At 43.6% G+C, this 21,708-nt stretch overlaps 1 long non-coding RNA gene across 1 annotated transcript; it reads left to right on the top strand.

Annotated features, from left to right (window-relative positions):
• Positions 1-180: 180 nt before the first annotated feature.
• LOC140911146 (uncharacterized) lies at positions 181-20,500 on the top strand. Its single transcript, XR_012158841.1, has 3 exons — positions 181-567; positions 16,816-16,932; positions 19,864-20,500. It is a non-coding gene; the product is annotated as an uncharacterized lncRNA (long non-coding RNA).
• Positions 20,501-21,708: the final 1,208 nt, after the last annotated feature.

The following is a 21,708-nucleotide window of genomic DNA, read 5'->3' as shown; positions in this document are numbered from 1 at the left end:
GTCAAATGTGTGTGAGCGGAGAGTGGAAGTTTTCTTTGCAGAATACGAGAAGCCAGGGGGGAGAGGAAGAAGAGCAGAGAACGGGTTAACTCTACACTTCAGCTAGCTCCATGTGAAGATAAGAGGCTGGCCCCAGCCCAAGCTCATGGGCTCGACAAGAAATCAGCAGCTGCCCAGCCGTGAGAAGAGAAGAACTAAGTTGAGCAGAGCTGCAGAGATAGCAGCAAAAACAGTGAGAGCAAATAAGACAGCGACAGCAAAGGCCAAGAGAAGAAAAAACAAAGTCTCCAGAGCCGGAATGTTTTGGGAAACCGAGGAGGCCACAGCAAGCCGGTTTGGACTGGCCCAAAGAGCACAAGAAGCAGAGGTCCCTGAGTGGAATACCACCCACCCCCCACAAGGAGACCAGGACTTAAAACCCTCCTGAGAGCTGGAGCAATTTGGAGATCAACAGCGGATCCTTGGATGACCTGGGCCCAGGACAGCACTCCCGTCCACCTTCCCCCCACACACACACCCTTTCTTCTGATGTTACACCCAGTCTTGGCCAGTCTGGGTCATGCGTGTGTGAGTATGAAAGTGGGTTAGGGCTTGGGGCATTAACGCTTTCTTTCTTCCCCTGAGTGACGTGGGAGCATTCCCAACACTCTCGGCTGTTGTTTTATTATTTCATTAATAAAACTTTAAAATTTAGACACTTGGTGTGCCTTGTCATCTCCTCCCCAAAAAAGATCCTGTGGCCCCAGCCTGATCAACTGTGGCCCCAGGCAGATTGGTAACAAAAATCTGTCACAATGTTACCTCACCCACCTTGTCTCTCTAATAAACTAAAAAAGATTTCACTGGAACTCTTCTGATGACCTGGGTAACTGATTGGTGGCTTCCCCCGTTATGAATAACATGCACATCTCAAGCTCATGCCAATGAAACCTTCATCCCACGCCACACTGTCATGCCTTATTCTTCTGTATGCTACTATGTGATGTTACTGAAAGTTGTTCCAATGACTTCACAATATAAAAGAATGATGCCTTTGAGATATTTGTCCAAAATGAGCTACTATCCAAAGGAGGTCTGCTTATTTTCTTTACTCTTGCCGAAGTATGCACGCGTTAAAAGCCTCATAAAGATGGACTTGTTGAAAGCATGTTTTCTCAGTTTCATACATCACATTTTTGAAGATGTGAAAAAGTTATATAATAAGTCTATTTAATTACTGCATGTATCTGTGTGGCATACTTGAGGAAAAGCATTTTCACACGTGGGTGTAGTTTTAACAAAGAAAATGGAGTTAAATTTATACACTAATAAGGTCACAGAGCAGCTTCAAACCCCTTCCTTAGAGATAGCATAGTCACAGTTTTGGATAGCACTTCACCGATGATCACAATGCTCTCGCTTTTTCACTTTAATACTAAAACTTGCAATTCTCTTTCCAAACATTAACTAATTGACTTCAAATGATAACTCAGGGTGCTTCCATTTTCCCTGTTTAAGGTTCATTCCTGCCCTCCATTGCATGTATGTTGGACTACGTAGGCAGTTGTGATCCAATAAACCAAGCACCAAACTTGAGATTAGGAAGGCTGGGTTCTAGTTTGAACTCTGCCATTGATTAGCCGTGTGACTTGATTTATGACAAATATTCAAAAGTAGCCATTGCTTTGTGACGTCCTTCATTCTTGAGAGCTCAGCATCAGAAACAATGTGTTTCAGATTTTTCAGTTCAGCCAGCAAGCCAAAATATCAATTATTCACTCAGCTCTAATGGAGATAGTAGTACTTGCTCACCCAGCTTTTAAATTAGTTTGAGAGCTATCTAAAATGCTGCAGTATGTAAGTGCAAAGTATCATAATTGTTTTTTTAGATGTGTGTCTCTTTCTGCCCATGCATTAGAGAGCTCATTTAAGCATTTCCTTAAGGAAAAAATCCCATTGCATTTAATAGACAAACTTTTTAATAGATTTTCTGAATCATTCTATAGACATTATTATTCTTGTTATAGAATTCCATAGGATGCTTTTAAAAATACATACAGAAAGGATATGGTATTTAATATGTAGAGTTTTTGGAGTAATTTCTACATAACCCTGTTGTGGTGGTGGTTTATTAATTTCAGACAGCAACATTAAGGGGCCCAAATTAGGGATGAGAGACACGTGCTAAGTACTGTACGAATAGACAGTCCCCGTTCCAGAGTTTACATGAGATGAGACAACAAATAGATGTAACAAACAGAAGAAACACAAAGAGACAAGGAGACAATTACAAAGAAAGTATGAAGCAGTGAACACAATACAGCAGCTGCCTAACCATTGTTGAGGGTTTTTTGTAGACAGTAAAGCCAAGGGAGTTGAAGGAGGACAATGAGGTGGCTGTGCAGATGTTTACAGGGACCTCTTTCCTTCCGTAGGAGATGGCAAAGGGATGGTATTTGTTGAAACATATGACAGATAGGCAATCGGTGTGAGCGGAAGTGGGAATTGACATCCCGATAGCGTATAAGAGACGATAAGTAGGGTTGGAATAGACCAGGAAGGATGTCAACCCTATTGCATTTTATAGGTCTCTTCCATTCAGCTTTGTTTTTCAACATACAGCTACATTGTACATTTGTCCCGCACAGCTGGATCAAGCTTTGGGCTGAGCATACTTTATCAGTTATACACTTTTTCCACTGCAATACATTGTTCACATTTTACATATGCATATAGTACCTCCTGGTTTCCACAGGTGCATTCCTTTGTGGGGGTGAGTCTCTCTATAGGAGATTCCTCTGAAACCAATGGGAATTACTCAAATGGAACAGCAGAATTCAGTCTACTGCTATCATCAGCCCAATGATGTTAATGGGAGTTGAACTGAGGTACAATATTGCCCTAGAGCTGCTAACCTCTTGGAGAATTATTGTGTATCAATTTGGGATTAAAACCCTTAGAAAGAGACCTCACAAAGTGACCAGCTCACTTTTCAAGCTTGAAGTGTGAGAAATTTCAAAACCACACTTCTTGAGTTTTTTTATATAGATTGATACTATATATATATCTTATGTGCACCCTTACTCTTAGTCTCCCAGGTTTCCAGAGAAGAAATACATTGCCCGCCCCATTTTGAATGTTTATTTGGTCTTGTGTATTCATGTCATTTGTATAGTAGGGAAGTTGTTTCCTGTAATAGAGGGAATTTAATATGGTAGAAGATGGCTGCTTAGGGTAAATGGTACCAAGTGAATGCTGGAAATTGAGTCAACAGTGTGCCCTTGTTGCCAAGAAGGCCAATGGCATTTTGGGATTTATACGTAGGGGCATTGCCAGCAGATCGAGAGACGTGATCGTTCCCCTCTATTCGACATTGGTGAGGCCTCATCTGGAGTACTGTGTCCAGTTTGGGGCCCACACTACAAGACGGATGTGGAAAAATTGGAAAACGTCCAGTGGAGGGCAACAAAAATGATTAGGGGACTGGAACTCATGACTTATGAGGAGAGGCTGAGGGAACTGGGATTGTTTAGTCTGCGGAAGAGAAGAATGAGGGGGGATTTGATAGCTGCTTTCAACTACTGAAAGGGGGTTCCAAAGAGGATGGATCTAGACTGTTCTCAGTGGTAGCTGATGACAGAACAAGGAGCAATGGTCTCAAGTTGCAGTGGGGGAGGTTTAGGTTGGATATTAGGAAAAACTTTTTCACTAGGAGGGTGGTGAAACACTGGAATGCGTTACCTAGGGAGGTGGTGGAATCTCCTTCCTTAGATATTTTTAAGGTCAGGCTTGACAAAGCCCTGGCTGGGATGATTTAGTTGGGGATTGGCCCTGCTTTCAGCAGGGGGTTGGACTAGATGACCTCCTGAGGTCCCTTCCAACCCTGATATTCTATGATTCTATGAAATCAATGACAGAGCTATGTAGAAAAATCATAACAAATTTCACAAGAAAATGGTTTTTGAAAGCTTTCATGCTTGACAGTTTCTTCTAAACAAACTTTTCATCTTAAGGTCCCTATTTCCCAAAGCAGATAAGCAGCTATTCCTTGCTTAAAGCATAAGTGGTATTTTATGCAACTCTCAATTCTTTCCTGTATTTTGAACAGCGTCTGAGCAGTGAAGCAATGCAAGGATGCTGGCTTCGGTGTGTGCTCTGAGTCCCAGACGAAAAGACAGGATCTCCTGACTTTCTATTGATGTGACTCTAGTGACTGGGCATTTCTTAAATTAAAGTACCGAGACTCAACAATGAAGATCATAGAGTAGCTAATGAGCTTTATTGATCATGTCTGCAAGATCATTCATACTGCCCTCTCTAAACTCCCCAAATCCTATCTGAGCATGCATTGGACTCAGTATAAACACCAGGAACTATTCTTTGCAGATAGCCTCTTTGGTAGTTGGAAAGTCCAGCCAGGAACCTGGAACTCACACAGAACTAGGTGGTCTCATGGTTATCATAGTGACTGGGACTCAGGAGACCTGGACTTGATTACTAGCTGCACTTCTGACTTCCCCTGTGACCTTGGGTAAATCATTTAAGGTTGTATTATGCACCCTAACTCACACATGTGATTCCACCAACTTGAGCAAGTGTTCACCACCTTTGAGCAAGGATTGCACGGTCTGTACTTCAATCTCTGTGCTTGAGTTCCCCATCTATAAAATGGGGTAATAATAATACTTCCCTACTTCACTCATGTGATGTGAAGTTAAATTGATAAATATCGTGGAAGTGTTCAGGCCTATGCTGACGAGGATTAAATATGTATAAAACACATGCAGCAACCTGTGGTAATTTACCTATCTTCTCCTAGTATAATAAGTTATTATTAGCATACTAAAAAACAATGAAAATGGTTATAAGATACTTCTGAAGCCAAAGTTCACAGGATGTGGGGGGGAGGGTCATGGGAAAGAGAATCAGAGAAGTAATGGATTGGATTACTTTTTAAAAAATGAATAGTAGATGGGGAATCAAAAGCAAGAAAAGAACAACCACCAGATAAAAAGAAGGAGAGGAAAAGTCCTGAAGTGCAGCCACTATCCATACATCAACGATGAAAGTGCCAGCCTGGAACAGATTTTAAGTGAAGTCTCCTGAGTCCCATATAAAAGAGTGTTCTGTTATGCTGCAAAACCCTGTCACAGCAGGAAAAGCCCCCAGTGTATAATGTGCCCTTCACACACAGTGACAAACCACACAGCAAGGCATCCCAGGCTTAATTAAAACAGTAAATAGCTAAAAAGCATAAGTGGAGGGTGCTTTTGCTACTTGCAGATAGTTATGAGGGAAGATGGAGAAAATCACCACTTACACCTGAGCGCAAAGTGAATGTCACTTGTTTTTCTCAGATGTGGTCAGGTGATGATGTAACACCTTAGCTCTGCTTGATACCTTGTGATGCCATTCAGAGCCATTTGTGCAGCAAGGGACAAACTCATCAAGTCACTGTGGTCAATATTCCCAACTAAGGTGCCAAATAAGTCTACATTTGGGCACCTACACATATAATGGCCTGAGTATCAGAGGGGCTGAGTGATCGGAGCTCTGGCCATTTTTCATTAGATGCCAAAAGTTGCAAAACATAGGTGGTCTGATGCAGGTCCTGCGGTAGTTTGTTTCAGTGCAGACAGTAGAACCCACACCTCCAAACGTCCATCCGTGTGCTTTAGCCACAAGATCATCCTCTTTCTTCTGGTGGCAGGTGGGAGGTTGGAACAAATAAAGATCATGGGTTTGTTTTGTCAGGTTGAGCATGCATGTGTCTTGCTCTGAATATTTTCATCCCCACTCCCTTTTAGGATGATAATGCTAGGCACAATGGCAGAAGTAGATGGCATAGGTGCAGAGGCCAATGATGGCCAAAAGAAGAGGGTGGAAGGAGGCATATAGGGTTGCAGGGGTCTGCTCCATGCATAGAGTGTGAGTGAAAGGAGATACAGGACATGACAAGAAGAGAGGGATGGATAGTTGCAAAGGAAACATGGGAAATACATTTAGGTCAAGAGTTTAGGCCTTTGCATGGACATTCCAGAAGGAAGGGATGCAGACAGCAGAAACAGAGGCCAGCCTCCCAAAAGGAGCAAGGTGAAGTTAGGGCCATTGTCTTCCATACTGGTCAGATGGCTATTAAACGGAACATACCCTTGCCACATCCTCCAGTGTGGGGCAGCTTCACACCATTCAATCTTCAAGGCTCTGCCTGAATGGTGCAACCAGTAACATCTTTTATTTTTAAAGCTTGCTGTGAGAGACCCTCTCTAGAGCTAAATCAGGTTAACTTCTCCTTTACACTTGCAGAAAGAGATTTATAACCATCTCATGGGTGACAAAGAAATAAGTTTCTCCTTCACTATTTTTGCCTGCTCAATTAATTTGACAAAATCCTCCTAAGGCCACATTATTAAGATCAATACAACATTCAAAACAAGTAACTGCAAACTACCAAAGTGAATTAGAATTCATAACCCTAGAATGGATGCAATATCTGAAGCACAGGAACCATTCCAAAGCAAGTCCTTTCCTAAAGTTCTTAGAAGACAACTACAAAGCCAAAGTAGGATCATATTTAATGCCTTCTCATAACTGCTACAGCCACAAAGTCGGAAAGTGTCCGTGGTACAATTGACTACAATTGCAGGCAAGTTTTCAGTCCTATTGGGTTCCAGGCAGGCAAGTTTATAGCGGTAGGACTGTAGGAAGGAAAGTTTCCCTGGATACAGCGATCAAGCTACAAGAGATAGTCTGTAGAAAATCTTTTATGTAACAGCTCAATAAATATAGCTTTTCTGAAGCATTCATCATGATAGTATCAAAAGTCCAATTGCAAGAGGAAAGGTATTAAATGAAGAGCAATTGTGTTTTGGATATTATTTACATTTTATAACTCTGGGATGTAAAACAAACAAACAAACAAACAAAAGCATGTCCCACTCTAAACAAACTCCTAGACTGAAGGCTAAGGTATTTATTACCCAAGATCTGGTTATAGTAACTTACTGCTGCTTTCAGATCTCACCATCGGTATGCCCACAACAAACATGTCCACCTAAGCAACTCATTTCATGCATTGAGGAAAAAATTCAGATTCTAAGAAACTGACATACTTTACTATACCAGTAACTTGACAATGTTCCCCATTAAACTCAGTAATAATAACCTTATCCTGAGAGCTAACCAACAGCTAGATCTTCAGCCTCAGAGAGAGTGTTTATCCCAGGATTTGGATGTTACCTTATAAACAAGAACCACCCTTAAGTTGTCAGCTAATTTACTTCTGAAGGTCCCTGGGTAGCAGTGATTATTTAGACACTAGAGCATCCTGTGCTAATAGGTATACTGTTTCCTTCACTCTGTAGCAGGAGGTGCTGGGGAAGGTCTCAGGCAGAAGCTCCACAATGAGGCAGACGCAGAGGGAGTTAATATCAGTGAGGGATAATACTGTTTGTCTTGTGCTGTGTAACAGTGTGTGCTGAGTCAGGAACAAACTCAGCACCCAGCAGTATATATTAATTGGGACCTAGCTGGAAGACAGGTAGTTGACAGAGGGGGTCAATTAGCTGAGTAGAACTATAGCTGTAGGGCTCAGTGAAGGGGAAGCAATCTCAGCAGATGGGATTATATAAACTGACAGGAAGGAGCCTGAAGGAAGGCAGAGGATGAAATGCCTGCAGCTGGTATTGGGGAGCCCTTTCACCAGAGGCAAATATGGAAGCTGGCTGTAGAATGTAAGTACATGAAAATAACACTATAGGCTGTGGCCTGCTGAATGAATATAGGGTGACTAGATGTCCCAATTTTATAGGGACAGTCCTGATTTTTGAGCCTTTTTCTTATATAGGCTCCTATACCCCCTGTCCTGATTTTTCACATTTTCTGTCTGGTCACCCTAAATGAATATACTGAAATGTGGTGGTAAAGGAGACTTGGGGTGGGTGTGGTCTATGATGAAGGCCTGAAAGGACTCTCACAGCTAGTAAAGTTTCTTGGTTGGGGTAGAAGGAAACAGATCTCTCTGTGCTTCTTTTGCACCGGTATCCTGCATCTATCTTGGATCAAATAAACCCTATGGCCAGAAGCTCCAGAGATGAAACAGCTCTCTACTCCCATCTAGAGGTGACAAAAAGAAAACCTATGCCAGAGCTGTATTTGCCCAGGCTACCTACCCACCATTCCTTTAGTGACCTTTGGGAGTCACCATGCTGGTTCTGACTATGGATTTTGGGAGGTAGTAGGTGTGGTGGAGAAGCCTTTTCCAAACATTTGGGTCTTTGCTCAAGCATCTAACATGTTTTTGGCTCCCGTCCTGTGAGGCATTAATAGGGAGAGACCACACAGACTAAGAACTTTGCAGCAAGAGGCAATGCAGAAGATAGCTGCAGAGCTCAGTGGACTCTAATGGGACCCTGCCTACCCAGCACTTTAAATCTAAATAACTAAGTTGGGATGGGTGATAGGGCCAAGCACCTCCCTTGGGAATGGAGATAGGCCTACAAAGAGGCACTTGGTTTACTGCTGGGTTAGGTGATGAGTGGGTTAGGTGATGTGACAAAGGGGCATTCCCACCAGTTGGTGGGAACGGACTTGGATGGACCATTGATCCCCAAAGTTACTGGGGTGCAGGGGTTATTTTACTCTTTGTGTGTGTGTGTATATATATATATATATGCATGCACACTGTTTTTTGTGTTTTGGTTTTTTTTCCCCCCCAAGATTATGACTCTTCCCCTTCCCCTAACAAAGATCTCCCTGCTCATGTATGGTCTGAGTGCTGGGCTGGGGGTGGGTGGGTGTGTGAAGAGTTCTACCTGTAAATGGCACCTCAAGAAGCTATGTTTAATTTTCCAGTGTTTCTGGATGGGGCGAACGTCAGTTTAGTTATTTGTCCCAACGGATCCTAGACAGGGGGTGGCAGTTCCCTTGGAGGGATGGTGGGGGAGTGAAGAGAGAAACTCCAAGCTGAGGAGTGTCCCAGGGGTTCCTAGCTGCTCCTGGGCTTGCTCCAGCCCCTGGGGTCCCACACCCTGTTCCCCCAACCTGATCCTAGGCTCTACAGTGGCTGCTCCAGCCCTTCTTGGCCCTGCTCTTGCCTCTGCTCTACCAGGGTTTGTGTGGGCACTCAGGTGCACACCCTGGCTTTGGTGCCCCAAACCTAGATATACTGAACCTGGCCCTCTGTGCTGTCTTGAGGGTTATGTCAGCATGAAATGTTTTCAGCTAAGCTGTAAGATTGGACTGGATTTCATGACTCCAAAATCACTAGTATGCCCAAGTATGTTTAATTTTCAGCATCAGTTTCTTGGCTTCCCCCAGCGCACTCCTGCTAGGCAACCCCTTTACCTGCACTCCTGCTAGGCAACAGTATTCCAGGCTCCGTTCTCCCAGGGGTCACTGTTTGTGTGATGTGGGGCACAGCATTTGGCCACAATCCCATGGTCCCAGCTTCCCACCCAGTGCAAGTCTAGAAGGAGAGAGCAGGCTGCCGGGGGAACTGATCCCTGCACTGCTGCAGAGCCTGGCACAAGGACCAAGAACAAGTGTTTGTGTCACCTCTGTCCTGGGGTTGGCAGGCTTGGACTGAACTCCTGGAGCAACTTAGAGCAGCCTGTGGGGTGTCCTAACTTGTGTCCCCTACTGCCTTCACCCAGCTCTTGTGGCAGCAGGGAATTGCCAAGGCAAGACCCAAGACTGCCCTGATATGTCATCTCATCATTGACCTGTCCCCTTTGTGCTGGCCTGACCCAGAATACACTTAGCCCTGGGGGTTCCTGTAGCCATTGTAGAGCTAGAAGAGCTCTGCACTTGTCAGAGTGCCTATGAGGGTAGAGCAGACACCTTTTCTAGATGGCTGGATCACAGAGGGGAAATCCCTTCTTTAGAGAGCCTTCCACACGACAGGGTGGAGCACTAGCTCCTTGGCACCTAGACCCACCTATGGTCTAATCTTTTGCTTGCAATAATTTGATTTTTTCCAAATCAGCTCTTGGAGTACTGCTGGGTAATGACTACTCTGTGAACAGCTAGGAAGCCATGTGTGGTTTGCCTTACTAGCACATTTCAAAGTCCTTCATCTAGCCAGAAAGTACAGGAGGGGGAAAAAATTACTCCCCTATGCTAGGTGCAAGAATTGTAGAACCATAGCTGTCAAAAATGCAAAAGGTATTGTGAGGTGCCATCAAAATAAACACAGGGTCAGAGCTCCTGTGCTAAAACTGGAAAACAAAATGCTCGTTAGACATACACACATCCTGTCAAATCCTTGAACAAGCTAAAATGTGCCAACATCTGCAGCTGTAAAGAGAGTGCATTATAAAGTGAGAATGTAGGGAACTAATAGGAGAAATGAGCATGCAATTGGGACTTGAACTGCAGGGAACTAATAGGAGAAATGAGCATGCAATTGGGACTTGAACTGCTGAGTCATAATCTTGTTTCAGCTGCTGAGTAGCCTTAGGAAATCAGTTTGCTTCTCAGATCTTGTTATCTGAAAATGGGGATATAGTATTTACCTACAGACCTACCTTGCAGGAGTGTGGTAAGAATTAGTTAAGGCTTTGAAAATGTAAATTGCTAAGTACATAAATGAACTGGCAAATGTCTGTGTTCCACTGCTCCCTGCTAGATAGAACTGCAGAGCATTTCTGAATCCCACAGGCCTTTTAAAACTGGTGGAGAGTCTCCGTTAGCTCAGGTTTTTGGGGCCTCTACTTTGATGCAGGAGAATGCAAATTCTGCTCCTACTTCTGTCACAAAGCTCTGAGTGTCTGAGGTGTGTGGCAGTGTGATAATCATGAAGTCCTGGGTGGCTGCAGATTTGTGACGTTTATTATAATTTACATGTGACTGTTACCCACAAGGTGGGTGACCAACTTCTGTTGGTGAAGAAGGCAGAGCTCCGTCATTAGCGACCAACAGTGGTGTTCAGTGGGTGGCCATTTGGTGGCTTAGGTTGTTCACAAGATCCAATTTGACACTTATTGGAGGTGTCGGCAGACACACCAGAAATGGACTGTTAATCTAAACTGAACTACTCCTCTAACTCCTAAAGGTGGGGCCTCCAGTTTAGGACTGAAGCACAGTGATGAGAGAGTACAGAGTACTATACCTGCACTATTGCTACCAGTGCTATGAGTAAATGGAGAACTTCATTTCCTACCACTGCTAATTAACCTCTCATGAACTGTACATTCCTCTGGAAAAATACCTTTTTAAATGTGCAATTGTTTTGCAAAGCTGCTTTCCAATAGGCTCAAAATGAACCTAAAACACATATTGCACATAGTTTGAGACACTCCCGTCAGGAGACAGGGAGAATACATCATAGCTTTCTCTAGCATCTTTCATCCTCCAGGTATCTGAAATCACTTTAGAAAGTAATGAGTTCGACACTAGTAATTTAAAAAGTGCCCAGATAGCTGACACAGAAATTCATGTAATAATAGAGTGCTTGACTGGAAACATTTTACAAACCAGTGGAGTGGGGGAGATTTTAGCTCCCAGCCATCCTCCTGTTCAGAAATGAAACCTGGCTGCTTTCCTCTCTAGAGATAACTTACATGTTCAGGGCCAGCATCGCAAAGAGGCTAGAAGCCTTCTTCTTACTTTAAGTAAGAACTGTGATTCTTCTTCACAGCCCTGATTCGGCAGCCGACGTCAAAGGAACCCAAGCAGGTGCTCAAATGCTCTGCTGGGTTATGACCTACATGCATAGTTTCCCTCAGATCCAGGGGCGTGAGGCCCCTCACCTGCAGGCTCCCTGGGGCACTGCAGCATTGGAACTAGGTCCTGCCGCTCAGGAGTTGATCAGTCCCTGGCCGAGTCGCAGTCAGCAGGGTTTGTTAAGCACATCTTGTAGTTGCAGTAGCACTAGTTTCAAAACACTGCAGCAAGACCTACTACGGCTAGGGCCTCGGATGCCCCTTTAGAGGCTGTTCATCATCATGCAGCTCCCTTTCCAGTGACAGAGTGCAGATGCGAAGTATTTTTCTTTTATTGCCCTCTTTTCGTCACGTGTTAGCTTTCCCTGTTAGCTCTGAATGAGCTTTTTCATATTGAGTCAAGAAGGATAAATCATTCCAGTGGAGAGAAGAGCCACTCTGCAGTTATTCTTTCCCTTCCCCCTCCTTCCCATCTTTAACAAATTAAGCCCACTGAATCTTTGTTAGCAGCAGGTGCAATAGTTCAAGCATATGCTAACAGCCGATAACTCCCATTATGCCTCACACATGGGACAGAAAATATTAATTTTACAATTGCAGGCAAAGAGGAACTAATTGGAATTAAAGCAGAGGGAGAAGGCAACCAGCTTTTACAGTATCTTAGGTATCAAAATGGGGGGGGGGAGACAATAGGATCCAGATATAATAAAAAAGTGGGGCTGGAAGGGACGTCAAGCAGTCACCTAGTCCATCCCAGTGCTCTGAGGCAGGATTAAGTATAGCTGTATAAATAGGATATAGTCTTTCATTGGGATAATCCACGTGGATTATCCCAACTTTTTTTTTAGGATTTTTGTAATTAGTAGTGGGTGCTAAGATAGGTAGGGTTTCTGGCCATTAAGAGTAGAGCAAGTCCTGACTCAACATACTTGATCCTGTTTAATTCCTCCCCTCCTCCAGTTGGTGTTTCTGCCAGCTGGTTCATGATACTGATCCCTTCAGACCAAGAATGGTGGTGAATACTTGCCTTCCTGTACTGAGGGAGTATACTCATTCCGAGTGTTCACCTACTGTAGAACACATGGACCTGCACACAGGAGTAAAGTTCATCCCATCGTTTTGGTACCATCTTCATGGTTCCAGAGATCATGAGTTCAAATTCTACACCTGGACCCAGAAATGTATCCATGGGTGGCATTGCCATGTTGAATTGCTAACGGTAACTTCCCTTAAAATGAGAGATTAAACCTCTCACCCCATACTCAGGCAACTCCACTGGTTCACTATGCATTTCATGATCCAGTTTAACATTGCTCCTTTATTTCCAATACTCTCCATGGACTTTATATTTCTTTGTTTATAAAGTGCACCAATAACCAGCCTGATCCAGCCTCTCTCATGGCCCTTGCCACTCTCGCTCTACTCCCTCACCTCACCAAAGCCTAGCCCACTAGATGTCCTATCACACAAACTAGCCACTTTTGCTTATGCTTCTATTTCTCTGCTTCATTGACTTTCCATCTCATCTTCAGCAGAAGAGTATCTTTCACCACCTTGCCTATACCTCTTAATTTCATTTACATTCTGCTAGTATCCATTATTTAACATTGTGAAATACAGAATTAAATATAACAATACAATTTGTATGAAGGAGATTATTCAGAGACACTTGTTGGGGGAGGCAGTGTTGCCTAGTGGATAGAGCACAGCACTGGGACTCAGGAGATCAGGATTCCTTTCCCAGCTCTGCCACTGGCCTGCTGGATGAGTTGGCTTACCTCTGCCTCAGTTTCCCTATCTGTAAAGTGGGGATAGTGATGCTGACCTCCTTTATAAAGTGCTTTGAGATCCTCCAATGAAGAGTGCTGTACAATAACTAGGTATCATATAAATCCATGTCTTTTGTTGGACCATTTTTGGAAGAGCATAGGGGTTAATGCCATTGTCCTGCTCAACATTCCTTCTTTCAGTAACAACTCAGTTTTAATACCTTAGGTCCAAATTCAGAACTGTTACATAGGAGTAAATCTGGAGTCACTCCATTAAACTGAATAGTGTTAAAATCCAGATTTTTTTTCCCTTGTGTAACTGAGATCAAAATCTGACATTGTGAACTATTCTGCTTGCATGGGGTCTGATCCTGCAAAGACAACAGAAGCTGAGAGCATTCGACACCTCATACTATTGGGCTTATAATAGCTGTTGCATTTGCTTGGAGGGTGTCCCGTTTTACTAACCCTGTCCTAAATCCTTAAGCCAGCCCTCTGCCCAGGGACCAGAATTTATTTGTTTGGCATGTGTGCAGACTTGTCACACCTTCATTACAGGCAGGAGTGCTGATAAGAGTTCTCTATTTACTGCCCCCAGCCACTTGACCTGGGTCAGGGTTACAAAAGGTTGGCACCCCTCTCACATGACAGAGATCAGTATCCACTCACTCCAGTGGCTGCTGTCAGGTTAGGCAGCCAGTGTGCTGAGGCCACAGCCTATCCTGCAGGCCCAATGTTGTCTCCCTGCTTCGTTGTGCTCCCCGTACATATGCCTGTATCTATCAGTTGTCTTTTGCCTGATGCTTAGATTGTAATCTCACTGGGGCAGGGACTATCATTTTGTTTGGTGTTTTGTATTTGTACAGTTCCTAGCACAACAGGGTCCTGGTCCAGGAACAGGGCTCCCAGGTGCTACTGCAATATATTAAAAAAAAAAAAAAAAGTGGAAGCTGCCCAGCCTTCAGTTGCCCTACATGATTCAGCCTTGCCGTACAGATGTCTGGATTGGATTGTAACCCCATTACCAAATCATGCAACAGCCTTGCCGTATCCTGGGAATGCTGACAGAAGGGCTGTTAAAGGGAACTCAAACCTGTATGCCAGTGGTGGGGTGTATAACCCCTTTAATGGCTGCTACTATGTGGTTAAATGGGCAGAAAAGTTATTTCCCTAGCTGGGAGATGCAGTGCTGCTCCTAGAAAGAGAGCTTCCAGAGGTGAGGAGGAGGTCTGAGGGGGGAGACCTCCCCCCAAAGCTGGAAGAGGCTCACTCTGAAAGTGGCTGCATGCTGCCACCAAACCTGAGGGGGTTCAGTGTCAGGCTGAAGGCAGGAAGTGGGCCAGGAAAACAGCAGTGAGTCTACGGAAGCAGACTCTAGCTGTTTAATTACAGGGTCCCTGGGCTGGACCCCAGAGGAGAGGGATAGTCTAATTCCCCGCAGGGAAGCAAAAACACATGACTCTGATGGGGATGAGAACTACTGAGCCCAGCTTGGGGATGAAGGCCTGGGACAGTCATTAGATTTCTGCTTTATTGGACTCTTACCCTGGAAGCAGAGGGGCCATAAGCAATTGGGCCAGAGGGCTGAGTCATGAAAAGACTTGGTGTGACCATTAACAGGGAGGGCCAAATCCAAAGAAGTTACAGCATGCTTGGCCAGGAGGGGGCATGCTGGCCAATGAGTGACCCCTCTAACAGTGCCACACTAGCTTAATGCACAATTAGTTTTTAAACTGCACTTTTAAAAGGAAAGGGGCATTACTGATGCTCAAAGGTCAGCCTGTATGTAACTAACCCGCTGGGGGTGGGGCTGGGGGGGGAAATGTTCAGTTAATTCTTGAGGAAAAATATTACACTTACGTTGCTAAGGCCAATTTTTGGTATTATCTGTGAAGTACATGTCACCCACGCAAGTTAAACAAGCTTAAGGAGCCAGAGTAACTGATATGAGGAAGGCAAATCACACCCAGTCAGAGGATAGTGAGCGAATTCTTGGGACTCCTGTAGTGGGTTGTTTGTTTTTAACTGAGGTTAAAAGGAGCGACTGCCAGTCTCCCATGGGAGCCCAGCAAGCACAGAGCAGAAGCCTCAAAACAGAACATGACTAATGTGGAACAAGGACCCTATAGTCTCACCTCATGTGAGGAGCCCCTCTGAACTCAATGGGCTACTCATGTCAGAGCTACGGGTTTGGGCTCTCGCTCTGCAAATGTACAGCTTGCTCTGAGTCAAAGTTGCTGATGTCTTGACAAAGATGCAGGCAAGAGAGTTATTAGGTTTGTTAGAGCCAATAATGTGCTAGATACTCTCCAAAGAGAAAAGAAGACCCAGTCCCCCTCACCAACACCCTGAGGAGATCAGAGCCTAAAGCCAGTCTAACTCTTGACACTAATTGCTCAGAGTTCTAGTTTGCATTCACCATCTCCCACTCTCTCATGCGCACAGAGAATGGCAACATGAAGAGCTGTCTATGCTGGGGGTTAGGTTGGCATAGCTATGACTCTCAGAGATGTGGCTTTTTCACATCTCTGGCAGACAGACGTAGCTCTGCCGATGTAAAATGGCAGCGTAGACCAGCCTGTAGATGTGTGAGCAGGCATGCGGAGGCTTGAGAGAGACTTACCAGCGCAGGACTAGGCCACATAGGTCAGTATTGAACAAATGACCTAGGACACAGTGATAATCTCATGTATCGATACCACCTGTTACTGACCCCATTCCGCTAAGTCATACAAAAGGCCCTGAAAGGTGCTCTTTACTTAGGCCAGGTCTACACTAGGAAACTAGGTCCTTATAACTACAGTATGTCACTCAGGTGTGTGAGAAATCCACACCCTTGAGCAACACAGCTGAACTGACCTAACTCAGTGTAGACAGCGCTAGGTCAAGGGGAGAATTGCCCAGTCGACCTAGCTACTGCCTCTCGGGGAGGTGGATTACCTACACTGATGGGAGGAAGTATCTTCACTGAACGCTGTGGCACTTAAGTATAGACAAGCCCTTATTTTAAACATTGCAGACTCTGTCAGCCAAAGACTGCTAAACTGGGTCTACAAAAAAAGAGCCAAGTGTCCCTGTTCTTAAAAATGGCCACATTGGTCTACCCAATGTACCCATCTAGCCCAGTATTCTGTTCATTCCCTTTGAAACATCTGGCACAGGTCACTGTTGGAAAACAGAATAGACAATCATCAATAGATCCATCCCCTGTTGTCCACTCCCAGCTTCTGGCAGCTAGAGACACCCAGAGCATGGGGTTGCATCCCTGATCATCTTGGCTAACACTGAACCATCTTTTGCACCCAAATTCCAGCTTGCATGCACAAGTGAGGATTTTGTGTGACCAAATGGGAGCAAACAGACGTGATTGGTTTTTTGTTGTTTGTTTGTTTGTTTTTTTCCAGGAGAAGGCTCCTCAGAAAATGTGCTCCTTAGTCTCTGACCTTCCTGCAGCAAGTAGATGTGAGGTTCTCCGTATTCTAATGTATTTTCTTCCTCCCACATGCTTAGGAAAGAATAAGGTGATGTTCCTTTTCTGACATAATCATATTATGTTTCTAGTTATAGTCTGTAAAACATAATAAACCAATCCAATTTATAAACCAATACCATTTGCCCAGCATTCTTCGTCCAGAGATTGGAAACAGATTTACAAAGATGGATAAGCAGGGATGTCTCTGTTCTCCCAATGGAGAAAATGAGGCACAGAGAGTTAAATGACTTGCTAACTTTGTACTGCAAGTCAGTGGTCAAGCCAGCAGTTGAACCCAAATCTGCCCCTGCTATTAGGTGCTCAAAGGATCTTGGATCTTATGTTTAAAGAACATGCATCATTATCATAATTATATTAAACGCAGGAGATACTTAATCGGGATCCAATTAGCCTAATAGCAAACTGCAATACTGCTGCCTAACTGGGATGGTAGTAACTAAAATTTCACTTAATATGGATGCATTTAGGTAATATTAAAGGGAATTCACCTATATATTATGTGCAACACTCTGAGTTCCCATCTGTTAACACAGAAGCTGCCAAGTAAAGATCAAAAGAAATACTGATTAAATGTAGTCAGTGGCGTTGGTTTTTGTATGTAAATTCTACACAGTATTTCATATTAGCTATTAGGGTTTTGTTTTTTTTTTTGAAATGCCTCCTTTTCTGGCAAGCTGATTGGCTGTCCACTCGGATGTTCTAAATAAGGATTCTGCCATAGTCCAATAGTTGCTATATATCATTTGAAGAGATCACAACACCATCATGTACTAGGTGAGGAGTCAGATGAAAGAGGCAGAGGCACCCTGGGAAGCATCAGCTGGAGCATGCAGCACAGGGCCTTCCATTGTTGTGATGGCAGGTGGATCAGGCTGGAGGTGGCTGAGTGGATTCTCTACTATGGGGGATGCTGCCATAAAGTAGCATTGAGCTTGTGAAATAAAAACATCAGTGGGAGTCTCAGGCATAGGTGTAGATTCAGGTTAGTGTTGTTAGCGAGTTAAATGTGGCCAGAGACTGCAATGTTTAGTGATGATGATGCCATGAGTTATCGGAATTACTGAGCTAAAGAAATCCCACACAACTGTCCCCATTAAATCACTACTAGCAGCACTGGGCTTGGGTCTTCAGGGTTAACACAGCTAAATCTGCTAGAGACAAAGGAAAGGAGGCCATAACTGAAAAGGCTAAAATTCACCAGGAAATGAAACCTTTGTTTTCTTGCTTTGCTGTGCCTGCATGAACCGAGATACTCTCGCTGGTTAGCCAGCGAGGGTAACATGTCCCTCTAACTTGCGATATGGACTTACTAAAGAGCAGATTACTACATAACTCCCAGCACTGCTGCACTAGAGTCTCATGGAATGGTCAGGCTTCCTCTGACACCAAAGATGCCGTCAGTGCAGAAGCCTGAAAGCACATGGATGATACAAACAAAGGAAACCTGTTTCTAATGCACCTGAAAAGTTAGTGTTTCTCAGAGGATCATCCCCACTGTGCAACCTTGCATTCAAAGGGAATTGTTGCAATCAGTAACGTGCTTTTTATTTTTAAACCATTGGTGCTGACACTGCAATAAAAGCTGGTCATATCTCTAACTGATGTAGCCAAAGCCCCCCAAAAGATTTTATTAAATGTCTGTTTTGATAGTTCATCTTTGGCTTAGGGCTTTATCATTATTAATTTGTATTATTTGTGGCACCTACACGCCCTAGTCATGGACCAGGATCCCATTGCGCTAGGTGCTGTACAAACAGAACAAAAAAAAGTCCTTGCCTCAAAGAGCCTACAATCCTAACCAGTCACCAAAAGGGAGTCAGACAGCTTTAAAATGAAGATGGGTTCTGGACAGGTCACATGACTAGTTAGATACCCAGCCTTTCACCTCCACAGCACCACCTCAGATTGGTAGTGACTGGAAGTTGACACGCATTGAGCATTTGGCTAAGACTTTGGTGGCCTCAGACCAATTCTCAGACAGGTAGCCACAGCCTCAGAAGTGGCAAATTACTGGCCCTTCCATGGGTTTGGGGGGATAGTGTTTGGAAACGTGTATTGCTGTTCTGTGCCTAAATGAAGGAATTCATTCTCCACAGGTGTCAGTCTTACACCTGTCACTGGCATGCAATTCAGTAAAAAGAGCTTATATAAAGGGCACCAAAACATGTCATAATATTAACTACTCTTTCAAGAAGAGTATCTTTCAAGAAAAGCCCAGTCTTACAAGTTGGAGAGTGACTTAGGATCAGTCATTCTCAAAGCTTCAGCTGAGCTTGTAAAAGGTTCTTAGGATCATAGCAGTTAAAGATAAGAAATATTCAATTACATCAAGTCCCTCCCCTAGCAAGGGGAGAATATAGTCCCCAGGAATTGATAATGTCACTAAAAGACAGAATATCCAGGATCCCAGACTGAATAAAGGATATTTCTCTGGGGTCCTTAATGCTTTTTCTTTTTCTCATTCTCATTGGATACTTTTATAAGCTATGAAAAGAGAATGGGAATTTCTAGGCCTTTCTGTAAATGAAAGGTTGGAGCACCTTGCTCCTGTAAAATTAAAATCTACCACTTGGGAAACCCAATTACAGCTGTGTAAACTACCAGGATCTCCTTTATGGCAGAGTTTTGTTGTATAAACAGTATTATAGTTCTAATATTTCCTGCTTTTATCATGGAGGCGGGAAATAGCCTTTGGCCTTAACTAAACAGAGGGATTTGGCCGTGGTATAACTCCATCACTGTAGTTTCAAACAAGGGTAAGCCATCTTGGTGCAAGATCCATGTTACACTGGCCCAGAATATCTATCCTGGGGTATTGCAATGAGTGTAGAGCCACACCAGAGCAAACAAAGCCCTGTGTAGACACAGCTTTTGTGAGAGGGTGAAGGATTATTAAAGACAAGAAGATGTTGCTCCAAGAGGTTTTAGCATCTTACAAAGGCTGTACATTATTTTGTAGTTCTTCCATTTGCCAAAAACTGATCAGGAGAGCAGAAAACAAAGCCAGCTGCTGTGAAGGGTGGTCTGGAATACTCAGGAGAATACTTAAAAAAAGAACAAAAGGTAAGCCCTGTGAGACTCAAAGGTACAGAAATCAATTCTGCCTTTAAATGGTAGGTGGGTTTGGTTTGGTTTTTAATTCAGGGAGGTAAAATGTCATGCTACCAACCTGACATTGGTCTCTTCTGACCACATTGGGAAGAAGTGGCAATATTGGTGGATCCCATCAGTCTGAAGTAAGATCAAAGCTGTGTAGAGAGAGGTACTGTAAAATGTTGGGTACCAGATCTAAAGGAGCCATGCATACTTGCACCAGCTGAGTATCTGGCCCATTTCATACACACCCTTAATGTCTTACATAATCAAAGAACAGTTTCCCCAGATGTTTTAATGGAGTGCTTGTCGGTTCATTTTTAGGCCCTGTCCACAATGGAAGCAGAACCCCCAGTTTGGGGAATATACCTCTGGTCTGGACCCAGCGTACAGTGCGCTCTGGAGGGCTGGCTGGTGGTTTTTAATAACCATCCTGTAAGATTAAGTCTGATAGCAACACACCCCTAACTAACAAGACAAGTACAGTTGTTCTGCAAGCCATATTCCAGCTATGGATGGATGAGCCTAAACCAAAGCCCTAAGTGGTGATTTGAATGAGAGTTCACAGCACCAACCCATCTCTATAATGGGCCAAATCAAGCACCCTGGAATATGGGAAACTTCAGATTTGGATCCAGATTTCTATCCCCCATTTTTAAGTGTTTAGATATAGAGTTTTGGAGTAGGCCCATCATAGAGATATGGTATAAATGGAGTCACTCCAATGAAGGCACAGCAGCTACACTGATGTAAGACCAATTTAAGAATAGAAATAGGCCCAGAAAGTTCACATCTGGGTTTCTTGATCCATAGCTCAGACCTGAGCTTTATGGGTGGGTGCCATCTCTACTTACAACAGCAGTGTCTAGCTGTAACCGTATTAGAACAGTTTCAAGCAAGGTTACCAGCGCTTTGGTGTGGACATTACATTTAATAATAGCTATTGTCTGCTTTTTAGAAATTGTTTTCCTCTTAGAAGATAAATGAATCGATAACTGCATAAAACTCACTCCCATTTCTCGTTTGTATTGGTGGTTGGCTGTTTTTAGAGAATGAAGACTCTCTCCCATGCAAAAAATGTAATTGTATAAGGAAGATTTGTTTCAACACAGATATGCAGGAAGCCATTCCAAAGAGACTTTTTTTTATAGATCACAATGCAACTATAGTAATCATGCAGGGAAGTTGATGGCACCCAGCTGAATTCTGCAAAGACATTACAAAGAAGAGTCCAATAACCTGAGTGACAAATTAATCTTACAGTAGAATTATTTAAGTCTTCTAATCTGTTGAGAGAGGATTTACTGGCGCAATACTACACAAAGCTGTGGTACTTAAATGCACTTATAATTTGTTAGTATATCTGCTTTAGAAAATGTTCATCACCAAAATTTGTATGACTATTTGGTTGGGTTTTTTCCCCATATGAAGTTTTATGGGTAGAACTAATTATTCTCACTGTCACTTGTTAACCCCCATTGCCCCACACACTCACACACACTCACTCACTCTGTAACAAAGCCCTTCTCTAAAGGTAAGCATCCAACATAAATTCCCACTCTTGGGTCACAGTTTCCAGCAAATGTTGTAAGAGCACTTTACAACAATTTGACTTATGAACCCCAGGGGAGAAGAGCATAACTGGGGGTCAATCAATTCTGACGCCTGGAGCTGGCAACAAAAATTTCCCCTGAATGCAAAACTCCAGGTC

The sequence above is a fragment of the Lepidochelys kempii genome, chromosome 5, assembly GCF_965140265.1.
Source record: "Lepidochelys kempii isolate rLepKem1 chromosome 5, rLepKem1.hap2, whole genome shotgun sequence".
Taxonomy (NCBI): domain Eukaryota; kingdom Metazoa; phylum Chordata; order Testudines; family Cheloniidae; genus Lepidochelys; species Lepidochelys kempii.
This window is presented reverse-complemented; position numbering and strand designations above follow the sequence as displayed.